This window comes from Dermochelys coriacea, chromosome 5 (assembly GCF_009764565.3).
Source record: "Dermochelys coriacea isolate rDerCor1 chromosome 5, rDerCor1.pri.v4, whole genome shotgun sequence".
NCBI classification, from domain to species: Eukaryota; Metazoa; Chordata; order Testudines; family Dermochelyidae; genus Dermochelys; species Dermochelys coriacea.
The window spans coordinates 38,068,790-38,081,062 of NC_050072.1; positions in this window are offsets into that span (position 1 = coordinate 38,068,790).

The window sequence follows — 12,273 nt, forward strand, 5'->3', positions numbered from 1 at the left end:
CCTTCTTAGTTTTCTTCTTATTTATATGGCTATAGAACCTTTTACTATTGGTTTTAATTCCCTTTGCAAGGTCCAACTCTACTCGACTTTTAGCCTGTCTCACTTGATCCCTACATGTTCTGACCTCAATTAGGTAGCTTTCCTTGCTGATCCCTCCCATCTTCCACTCCCTGTATGCTTTCTGCTTCTTCTTAATCACCTCTCTAAGATGCTTGCTCATCCAGCTTGGTCTACAACTCCTTCCTATGAATTTTTTCCCCTTTCTTGGGATACAGGCTTCCGATAGCTTCTGCAGTTTTGATTTAAAGTAATCCCAGGCCTCCTCTACCTTTAGATCCATAAGTTCTTCAGTCCAATCCACTTCCCTAACTAATTTCCTTAATTTTTGAAAGTCAGCCCTTTTGAAATCAAAAACCCTAGTTGCAGATTTATTTTTGTTAATCCTTCCATTTAGTTTGAACTGAATTAGCTCATGATCACTTGAGCCAAGATTGTCCCCTACAACCATTTCTTCTATGAGGTCCTCGCTACTCACCAAAATTAAATCTAAAATGGCATCCCCTCTAGTCGGTTCAGCAACTACTTGATGAAGGAATCCATCAGCTATCGCATCTAGGAAAATCTGAGCCCTATTATTATTACTAGCACTGATCCTCCAGTCTATATCTGGGAAGTTAAAGTCTCCCATGATCACGCAGTTTCCATTAGTATTTACTTTATTAAAGACATTAAAAAGGGCTGTATCCATATCCAAATTAGATCCCGGAGGTCTATAGCACACCCCAAGCACTATCGTAGGAGAGGCTTTACTAGTTTTCTTCCCCAATGTAATTTTTGCCCAGACAGACTCTGTCTTATCCATTGCATCGCTTCTTATTTCTTTACATTCTACCTCATCATTGATATACAATGCTACTCCACCCCCTTTACCTTTGTTTCTGTCTTTCCTAAAGAGCACATACCCTTCAATACCTGTAGTCCAGTCATGACTACTATTCCACCATGTTTCTGTTATCCCTATGATATCTGGTTTCACTTCCTGCACCAGTAGCTCTAGTTCCTCCATTTTGTTACCTAGACTCCTTGCATTGGTGTACAAACATCTTAATTTTTGCTGTTTGGCCTCGCTCACATTTTGTACCCTATTAGGCACAGTCATTCTACATCCAGTATAACCTATTAGACTAGTATCCACACCGCCCTCACTCCTTATATACATTCTCCTACCCACGGCTGTATCCATTCTTACTTCATCTGCTTCCCTCTCAATGCTAAAATCTGGCATGGAGATTTTCTGGACATCTCCCATCCATCTCCCCCCAATTCCTAGTTTAAAGCTCTCTTTATCAGTTGTGCCAGCCTCGATCCTAGAAGTCTATTTCCTTCCATACTGAGATGAAGTCCATCCCGAGAGAACTGACCTCTGTCTATGAATGCCTCCCAGTGGTCATACATCCCAAAGCCCTCCTTATAGCACCACTGCCTAAGCCATCTGTTGACAGTCATAATCTTGTCAGACCTTTGTTGCCCTTCTCTAGGAACAGGAAGGATCCCACTAAAGATCACCTGAGCCTCAATTTCCTTAAGCGTCTTCCCCAGCCTAGCATAGTCTCCCTTAATACTTTCCAGCGAGAATCTAGCTGTATCATTTGTTCCCACATGAAGGATAATTAGGGGATTCTTTCCTGTTCCCTTTAGGATCCTTTTCAACCTCAGGTCTACATCCTGTATCTTAGCACCCGGAAGACAGCACACCCTTCTATTCTCAGGATCAGCTCTAGTTACAGGCCTGTCTATTCTTCTCAATAAAGAGTCCCCGATCACATAGACCTGCCTTTTCCTGGTGACAGTGCTATTCTCCAGTGTCTCCCCTGTTCCCTCTGGCTGCAAGTTCTTTCCATTCCTATTTTCCCTTACAATCTTCTTCAACCCATCCTGTATCCTCCTGGGGCTCACATTTGTCTTATGCCAAAATAAATTGGTTTTGAAGCCCTTGCCTAGCAATGGGAGACCCACTTTGGGTCAAATAATGTCCAGATTGGAGCAAGCACATCTTTTCTGAAGTTCAGTACAGTTTCAGTTAGATCCCTTTTCCCCCAGCAACCCAGCCATTAGTTTTATCTGTACTGGCAGCTTTTCTGCAGGTTCCACTGCCACCACATTTCTGTAGCTGTAGGAATCTGTCTGCTACCAGTGGAAGGCCATAGAAAGCCCTGAAAATGTCTGTTGATGGTGGAGGGAAGGCATTGGGGTTTCAGCTCCACCACCCCTCAAAACATGTTTGTTGCCTTAGGGTCTTCCCTGACTTCTGCCTGCTGTGCGAGAGCGGGGGCCCCCCTTCCACAAAGATATTGTCAGCTATTGGGAGTTAGGTCCTGGAAACAGAAAATATCTGCTGCTGAAGGAGGTTGACAGGGATGATTGCAGGGACTTAAAAGGGTTCATGGTGTTAGATAAGCACCCAACCCAAACCTTTGGGCTTCTGAGGCATAGTAAACCAATAGGATCAAGTACCATAATACAGTGCTCTAGCCAGGTAACCAATAGCGCAAGGCTTCACTCCTAGCCTTCACTAAAATGCACTTTACTTTTTCAAAGAACTTAGTTGAAACCCTGTTTGTAACTGAATTTTGTTTTGATTTTAGCCATTTACAAAACACTGAGCACCCAAGAGGAAAGCAAGCCAGCCACCCTGCAAGAGAAACATGTTTCATCTCCACCCACGCTTCCTCCTTGATGGCAGCGTGTGCAAACAGCCCATCTGGAGTAATGAACTTCAGGCACCTAGCAGCAGCCATTGTACAGAAAACAGCACAGTGACCCAGCTGCAGGCACTCAACTGGCAGAGATCCAGGGCAGGAGGCAGAAAAAGCAACAGACCAGAAGTCGCAAAGTTTAATGCCACCTGAAACAAACACAAGTGCTGGTAATTTAATAGAACCTGCTATGAAATATCAATGAAAACACTCTCCTACATCTTAATATTCTCTCTAGACAGGCATGTACCAGTAAGAGTAATGGGCAGCACTCTCTGTTATTAATGTAAGGGGACGGTTGCCCCCTTACTAACAGTCAGTGGGGGTGTTTTAGTTGCTAGCTCCCAGTACTAAAAAGGGGGAAGGGACGATGGGGAATAAGGACCCTGAGACTGACAGTCCCCAGGAACAATGGGGAAGGCCAATGCTTTCAGGTCAGTCTGAATGACAGGGCGGGCAGGCTAATCAGGGAGTCAGGAGGCCAGGGAGGTCCCATCCTCCGTGTGAGCTGGATTTGCGTGGGTCAGACAGAGTGCGGCCGAGCTAAGGAGAAAGCAGGGGCCCAAGCTAAGCTGGGGAGCAGAGCTGGGCCAGATCCAGAGGGACCTGAAAAGCAACCCAGAGAGAGCAGATCCTGTCCCGGGAGCAGAGCTGCAGCAACCAGAGGCAGAGGGGCCAAAGAAGCCGCCCAGGGAGCTGGAGGCAGAGCAGCAGCAGCAGCAGTGCAGAGACAGAGTGGTGGAGCTGGGGCTGGAGCAGTCTGGAGCTGGGTGCGGTGAGCAGCTGGGGAGACCGAGGGGGACTCTGGGCAGCAGGCAGCACAGGGAGATGTCTCAGCCAGGAGGCTCTGCAGGCCAGGCTTGCATCATAACCCCAGCAGGGCAGGGGTGACACTGGGAAGAAGGGTCCTACCACTTAGAGCCTGAGAGCATGTGGCCACCACCAGAGCAAGTGTCCAACCCACAGCATCCCTGCAGCACAGCCAGGGCCTGAGCAGGAGGCCTGGGACTTGCAAGGAACAGACTGAACTGCCCTGACGTTCCAGAGACGCTGTGTGTGATGTTCCCTGCCACAGAGCAGGGTGACGTGTTTGCTTTAACCTTTCCCATTTTTCCTTATTCTTTTTCAAATTAATTGTTGATTAAATAACTTGCATTTGCTTTAACTTGTATGTAACGGTCAGTGGGCCAGAGAAGTGCCCAGTGCAGAGAGAGTACCCTGGAGTGGGGACACCCTAGCCCCTGTCCTATGTGACCACAGTAAGGTTAGGGGTCAAGCCCCCCAGGAATCCTGGGCCCAGTCTTGTTGGGGTTACGAGGACTCGGCCAGAGAGGAGAGTGGAAGGGGAGCCCTCAAGGGCAGGGAGGCCACTGGGTAAAGGAAGTGGGAGCGAGGACTCAGATCCTTTCGCCAGCCCACTTCCCCGGGGTAGTGTGAAGCCAGGAAAGTTCCCCACAATAGCGGCACTATTCCCCCACTTACATTAACATTTAGAAACGAGACATTGTCAAAGGTTAGGCCCACAATGTAGGTTTTGTGGAAAAAAATGTGTTTATGGCCCCTGATGTTTATCATAAACAGACTTGTCAAGTTCTAGTGCCCAATTGGAGTGAAAGGCAAAAAGTAAACAAACCACTTCAGTGGCAAACAGTAAATTAGGTTTCTTAGCTTCTTTCAGCTTTTATAATCTCACTGGTAAAGAGCACTGATGCTAATGTAATTTTTTATCTCGACTGTGTCCTTTTTGGTGCTGGAAGCAAATCGCCACGTAGCCAGTAGCAGCACTTTACCATGGATAGTTTTGCAATGTATCATTCTGTCTAGGGAGGTTGCCTAGAGAGGTTGTGGAATCTCCATCATTGTAGATTTTTTAAGAACAGGTTAGACAAACACTTGTCAGGGACAGTCTAGATCAGAGCTGAGCAAACTGTGGCTGGCGGGCCATATCCAGCCCATGGGACTGCCCTGCCTGGTCCCTGAGCTTCTGGCTGGGGAGGCTAGCCCCTGGCCCCTCCCCCGCAATGCCACCGCCAGACCACCAGCGCTCTGGCCCGCCGCTCCTGCTGGGCAGCGCAGCTGGCTCCGGCCAGGTGGTGGGGCTGCGAGCTCCTGCCACTCTGAGCGGCATGGTAAGGGGGTGGGCAGCAGGGGGAGTTGGGTAAGGGGGCAGGGGGTCTGGTGAGCAGACAGGGAACAGGGAGGGTTGGATAGACATGGGAGTCCCGGAGGGCCTGTCAGGGATCGGGGGTGTGTATAGGGGTTGGGGCAGCAGGGGGCATTGGCTAGGGGGTGGGGTCTCGGGGGTCAGTTAGGGTCGGGGGGTTCTTGGGAGGGGGCAGTCAGGGGACAAGGAGAGGGGGTTGGATGGGTCGAGGGTTCTGAGGGGGGCAGGAAGTGGAAGAGAGCGGATAGGAGGCGGGGGCCAGGCCACTTGGGGAGGAGATTTTGCAAAATGCTGCCCATTCCTCTGTAGTCATGCTACTTGCCTGGTGTAGGGAAAGTCATAGGGTTGGGAAAAGCAAAATTTGTGGAGCCTGTGCAAACCCTCCATATTCCCTGTGTACCATGGAGTCCAGCTCCAAAAGGGCTCCCGGTGCGTTAGCATGTGAGGTGAGGTGACGGGAGGGTTGGGCTCAGGGGTGGAGCAACACTGCTGGCTTTGATGACATCTTCATCATCTGGACCCATGAAAAAGAAGCCCTTGAGGAATTCCACCAGGATTTCAACAATTTCCATCCCACCATCAACCTCAGGCTGGACCAGTCCACACAAGAGATCCACTTCCTGGACACTACGGTGCTAATACGTGATGGTCACATAAACACCACCCTATACCGGAAACCTACTAACCGCTATTCCTACCTACATGCCTCTAGCTTTCATCCAGATCATATCACATGATCCATTGTCTATAGCCAAGCTCTACCATATAACCGCATTTGCTCCAAGCCCTCAGACAGAGACAAACACCTACAAGATCTCTGTCCTGCATTCCTACAACTACAGTACCCACCTGCTGAAGTGAAGAAACAGATTGACAGAGCCAGAAGAGTACCCAGAAGTCACCTACTCCAGGACAGGCCCAACAAAGAAAATAACAGAATGCCACTAGCCATCACTTTCAGCCCCCAACTAAAACCTCTCCAACGCATCATCAAGGATCTACAACCTATCCTGAAGGATGACCCATCACTCTCACAGATCTTGGGAGACAGGCCAGTCCTTGCTTACAGACAGCCCCCCAATCTGAAGCAAATACTCACCAGCAACCACACACCACGCAACAGAACCACTAACCCAGGAACCTATCCTTGCAACAAAGCCCGTTGCCAACTCTGTCCACATATCTATTCAGGGGACACCATCATAGGGCCTAATCACATCAGCCACACTATCAGAGGCTCGTTCACCTGCGCATCTACCAATGTGATATATGCCATCATGTGCCAGCAATGCCCCTCTGCCATGTACCTTGGTCAAACTGGACAGTCTCTACGTAAAAGAATGAATGGACACAAATCAGACGTCAAGAATTATAACATTCAAAAACCAGTTGGAGAACACTTCAATCTCTCTGGTCACTCGATTACAGACCTAAGAGTGGCTATCCTTCAACAAAAAAGCTTCAAAAACAGACTCCAACGAGAGACTGCTGAATTGGAATTAATTTCCAAACTGGATACAATTAACTTAGGCTTGAATAGAGACTGGGAATGGATGAGTCATTACACAAAGTAAAACTATTTCCCCTTGTTATTTCTCCCCCCCACCCCACCCCACCCCCCACTGTTCCTCAGATATTCTTGTTAACTGCTGGAAATAGCCTACCTTGCTTGTCACCATGAAAGGTTTTCCTTCTTTCCCCCCCCCCCCCGCTGTTGGTGATGGCTTATCTTAAGTGATCACTCTCCTTACAGTGTATATGATAAACCCATTGTTTCATGTTCTCTGTGTGTGTATATCAATCTCCCCACTGTATTTTCCACCGAATGCATCCGATGAAGTGAGCTGTAGCTCACGAAAGCTTATGCTCTAATAAATTTGTTAGTCTCTAAGGTACCACAAGTACTCCTTTTCTTACTGCTGGCTTTGTCACTTCACATATCCACTGGCCTTTACTCACCATCAAGTGGAAATGCAGCATCTGTTGGTGCTTCTGCCACCCAAAAGCTTACTCCTGGCTGCAGAACACCAACCGGGAGGACAGGAGTGTTCAGTAGAGCTGGTCAAAAAATGGGACCTTGTTTGGGAAGCGTTGAATTTTGGAAAATGTTGAATTTTGAAATGTTTTGACCAGCTCTACTTTGGGGTTCTTTCCTCTCAGGCTGGGCAGTGGGATCCAGGCTTTGTTCTTATTCAGTGTTACATATGGGTGTCATTGGAGCATACCCAAAAATCTTACCTATCATCTCCTTCTAGAGGAGCATCAAGTCTGGGGTGCTACCAGAGATGTAGCATAACACTCACTTGTGATCAGCTCTCTCATACCTGCTATGAGAGGCAGGCAGACACCACAGCAGACTTACACAGTTATCTGAACTTCCTGTTATCCTGTTGGCTGAAGTGACTGCAGGGGCTCATCCTGCACATTTACTATCGAAGATACTCACATCTGTAATACCATGTGCAGTGTTGGTCACCCTATCTCAGAAAATTGCACAATTAAAGGCATTCAGAGAGGGCAACAAGAATGGTTGGAAAACTCGGTCATGGTAAGTGATTGGGGGAAAAAAAGGGTTTGTTTACCTTAGAAAGCCGATGAACAACAGGGAACATGATAGGGTATAAAACAATGCATGGTTCAGCCAAAGTGAATCAGGAGCTCCTATTCTTCCTGTCTCGGAGCACAAGAACAGGAGGACAGTCAATGAAACTGAAAGGTGCCAAATTCAACACTGCTAAAAGAAATACTTGTTTCACACAACATATCATTACACTGTGGAACTCACTGTCACAGGATGCTGTTGTGTGCACAAGCTCAGTAAGGTTTAAAGAGGTATTGAACATTTATTTGACTAACAAGCATATCCAGTTATACTAGCTAGTGCTAACAAGCATATTGGAAGAGAGATAAAAATCTCATGTTTCAGGATTTAAACCAATTTCTAAACGTTAGGGTTTAGGCTTGACCCTCACTGGCAACAAATTAGCCCTCAGCTGCCTTCTCAGGACTTTCTCACACCATCCTCTGAAATGTCTGGTCAGCCACAGGACAATGGACTAGCTGGACTGATCCAGTGAGACAATTCCAATTATAAAAATTATAATTCCTAAATTATGCTCTACTATAAAGAAGCACAGACCTAGATATTTGCATAAATTGTGTTGCTTTTTCTGCACATTCTATTAGATTTTGAAATAGCAAGGCATGTTCTGTATGGTAATTGAGACTATCACATCCCCAGGTTTTATGTGGAAAGAGGCAGAAATTATACCGTTAATCCTGCTGTGGTGTAATTATCCGCGGAAAATCCCAGAAAGGGGAGTAGCCATTGATATTATTAGCTCTCTTTCACGTACATATATATAAATCAAAAGACAGTCCCAGAAACGACCACTTTCATTGTCTGAATGTTTGAAATCAAAGGTTTACAATGATTCATTTGCTCTGCTGGAAAGTCTACAATATAATCAGAATAATCCTAGCGCTTTAGCTATTTTTTACTGCCTAGCACTGCTTTGAGAGCTCTGGATCAGCCTGATGTTATTCATTTCTCATGCCCTTTAATACGGTCCCATAAGATCAATTTTTGTGCTGGCCACCAAGCTATTTTAACCCTTGTTGCAATCACAACTCATTAAAATGCTATTATCTCACTGCAGAGATATATCCTGTAAAATGCCTGCACGCAAAAGCATTCTCTAGTGTATAATTAATTGAAATTATTCTGTACAGCTTAGACGTATTAGACGCCTTCTTAATGTCCGGCAAATGTCTCTTTAGTTTTTTTTGCTCAAAACCAAATAATATGGGAAGCCACCTTTACTGCAGTTTTCTTAAGATGATGATAAAATGTTTATGGGTCATGGACTCCAAGCACAATAAAATCCATTGGAACTAAATGTGTAAAAATAGCAGGTGTGTGCTTCAAATAACTGTGTACTGTACCTTGTACTTTAAAGAGCACTAGGCAAAAAAAATCTTCTGTGCTCTCATTTGCTCCTTATAACGTATAATCAAACATAACTATATGGAGTCTCTGCTGTCATAATCCCACCAGTTATCTGGTCATTCAGTGAGTCTTTCAGGAAACAACAAGATTAAAAAAAAACCCACCTACATTTCTATTATTAAAACCTCAGGCACCTCTGTGACAGCATGGGATATGTCTATCAAATTGTGTACTCCATTGTGTACTAGCACCCCCATTTTGTACTATGTGGTGGACATGTGTCCAACTGTTCCCAAGGCAAGGCTATTATGATGGATTCTGAACAGCTACCCTGCCCAGGAAAGGTGTTCAATGCCTTGTGATTGAGAAACCGTCACAGACCAAGCTCAGGCCAGCAACTTTGATTGTCCCAGGAAACCACGGATTTTCTACACAGGGGTGCCTGTGTGGATGGTGGAGCTGCTGCTTCTCAGCCTGGACACATGGCAAAAGGAGACAGTGACTGTATTCAAAAGCAGGTTTCTGCTCTCTGCAGGGCAGCAGGGGTTTGAGCATGAACATCTTCCTTCAGCCGCCTCCGTTCAGCTAAATGTCAGCGCCCCACATGGAAAGGCAGGCAGGATTCTGCTCTACCTGGAATGCAGGCAAAATTTGGCCTCACAGATGGGGACGGGTGAGCTCAGACATGGGAGGGTGCATCGCAGGACTTCTGTTGTTTTAAAAGCTCTGTAACTCTCGAGGGCTTTCACGAGTTAAGTGTTTCTGGTTAAGAAATTCCTCTGCTAAGCCTACGTTCCTGGCTCTCCTGCCACACCCAGGGTGACCAGAGCCTCTTGGGAAGCATACGCAAGTGATCTGAGGGGCTTAGGAGGTCCGCGGCACTGGTTTCAGTGTCTAGGAGGCTGGATTGCAGCCTCCCATGTACCAAGGAAGGGCACAGACAGGAAGTGTGTCCCCTAGGGACCTAGAGCAGAAAGCATCCCTAAACTCTGCCCAAGTCCCACTTAGAAGCAAGTGAGACCTAGCAATTGGGGCTCCTCACAATAAACTGATGTTGATCCAGAGGACTACTGGCCAGCTTGTAACATGCCCTGCCTCTTTTTTTTTCTTTTTCTGAAAAACCTTCTTGAACCATCATGAAGAAGCACAAAAAGACACAGGGCCTGGTTTTTAAAGGTATTTAGGCATTGCTACACTCAGTGTTGCAACACCTAACTGATTTAGGAGACTCCCGTTTTTCAACAGTGACTTAGGGTATGTCTACACTGTGATAATAGACCCATGGCACCGAGACTCAGAGCCTGGTCATCAGACTTGGGCACACAGGGCTTGGGCTCTGGAGCTGTAAAATTGCAGTATAGACGCTCAGGCTGGAGCCCGGGCTCTGAGACTCTCCCTCCAGAATGTCTACAATGCAATGCACAGCCTGAGCTCCTCGAGCCTGAGGCAGCTGACCCACGTGTGAAGTATTTTATCGCTGTGTAGACATACCCTTAGGAGTCTCAACCCCATTGACAGAGTGCAGCAATACCTACATACCTTTAAAAAGCTAGGCCACAACCCCTTTCACAAAGCACATTTCAGGCTTCATTTGCTGGGGCCAACCGTTGTCTCAACAGATCTTGTCAGTTAATTAGAGCTGGGGCTGGTTCTCAAAGACGCAACCTCCAAATAAATCTCAGGGATCCTTTTTACCTGAAGTAGCCCAGGATTACTGACTGGCAGAAGGGGCTTGAGCATGAACATCTCCCTTCAGCTGCCTCCGTAGGCAAAGGGCATATTCAGTTAAATGCCGAAGGCTTGTATACATTTAATTTAAGGTCAGATTGTGGCGGCCCATTGCACGTGTGCACAAGATGGGCACATTCTCTCCCCCCCGCCCCGCTCTATTAATGGAAGGGCCAGTTTGCAAGTCCCTCTCACCACTTCCTTTAGCTCTCAGCTAACAGCACCTGGGATGCCAGCACACTAAAAGTGGCGAGGAATAGGAGCATGGTCTAATTCCCCTGCTGCTCGTCAGCAGGGCTGACTACCCATGGAGGAAAGCACACCATAAGGAGTGTTACACGCTTCCCTGAGCTGCTGTGACATGCCAAGAGACATTGTGCCTCTCTCTGATGGACAATGCTGGCCTGCAGAGCAATGCCTAAATAGGGCAAAGTGGTGGTCTGGTGCCCTCTTTAAGGGATGCTAATTAATGCCATGATAGAGCAACCAGTGTGGTTTTATTTCATTAAAAATATATCCAGTTCATAATCACAGGAAAAACACTTCAGAGCATGTATTTATGCTGGATAGTGTCACACAAGACAATATATTCAACTGTGATGCTGTCTAATCGCTGACACATTTCCTGACATACTTCATTGCTTAAGGGCGAACTTTTCCTCTCTCATTGGCACGGCAGATTTTCCCTACATCTCCAAAAATGACATGGTCCATACACTGTATATCAAAGAGAGCCAGCATTTCAAAAAATGGAATGGACACAGATTGATTGATTGATTGCCAGGAATTTCTAAGTAAGTTTCAGGAGGGCTTTGCCATTCATATGTAACAGTTTTAGATGGGCGGAATTCTTTAGAAATGGAAGAATGGGGGCTATTTGAAATCTAGCTGCAACTAATGAATAAGGCATGAAGGCCTTCCTTCCATGTGCGCGCGCGCGCACACACACACACACAGCTTTATGCTCCTCAACACACCTCACCTGAACTGGGATTACATCACAATGGGAATGAGTGCACCAAAGCACACATGGTCTGGCAGCCTCCCCCCCTCCTTCCCCTCCACACTTGCCAAAGAAGTGTTTTTCTGGTTAAAATAAAAAGCACATGCCTTGCCTTGCACTGTGATATGGCAGTGACCACCTGGTGCACTGGGGCTCAGATTTTCACACTTGGGTGCCTGAAACCAGGGTGCCCTATTTAGGACATGGAATAAAAGTGGCTTGATTTTTTTTCACAGTTGCTGAGCTCCTGCTGACTTGAAGTAAAGTTTAGCCCTTCACTTACTTAGGGGCCTAATTTGCAGATCCCAGTCTGCAAAATGCGCAACAAACACAATGCTATGTAATGCTGTAGAACAACTGACCACTTCAACACTACCTCTCCCACTACCATTCTCGCCCCTCTTACCCCACCTCTTCATTCTAACGCAGGGGTCTGCCTCATTCATTGTATGCATGACATTCAATGTGCACTTCCTCTCCATCACATTTGCTTCTGCACGTCTCCCCAGCCCACATGCCCGCTCTCGCTCACAATCACAAGACCAGGAGCCCCACCGCCCAGTCAGCAAGATAGAACTCACCGAACAGAACAGCCGTGGGAGCCCTGGAGCCCAGCAGGTCCATGCTCCAGAGGCAGGCTCTGAGAGGTGTGTGAGACAACAGCTGTCACAAG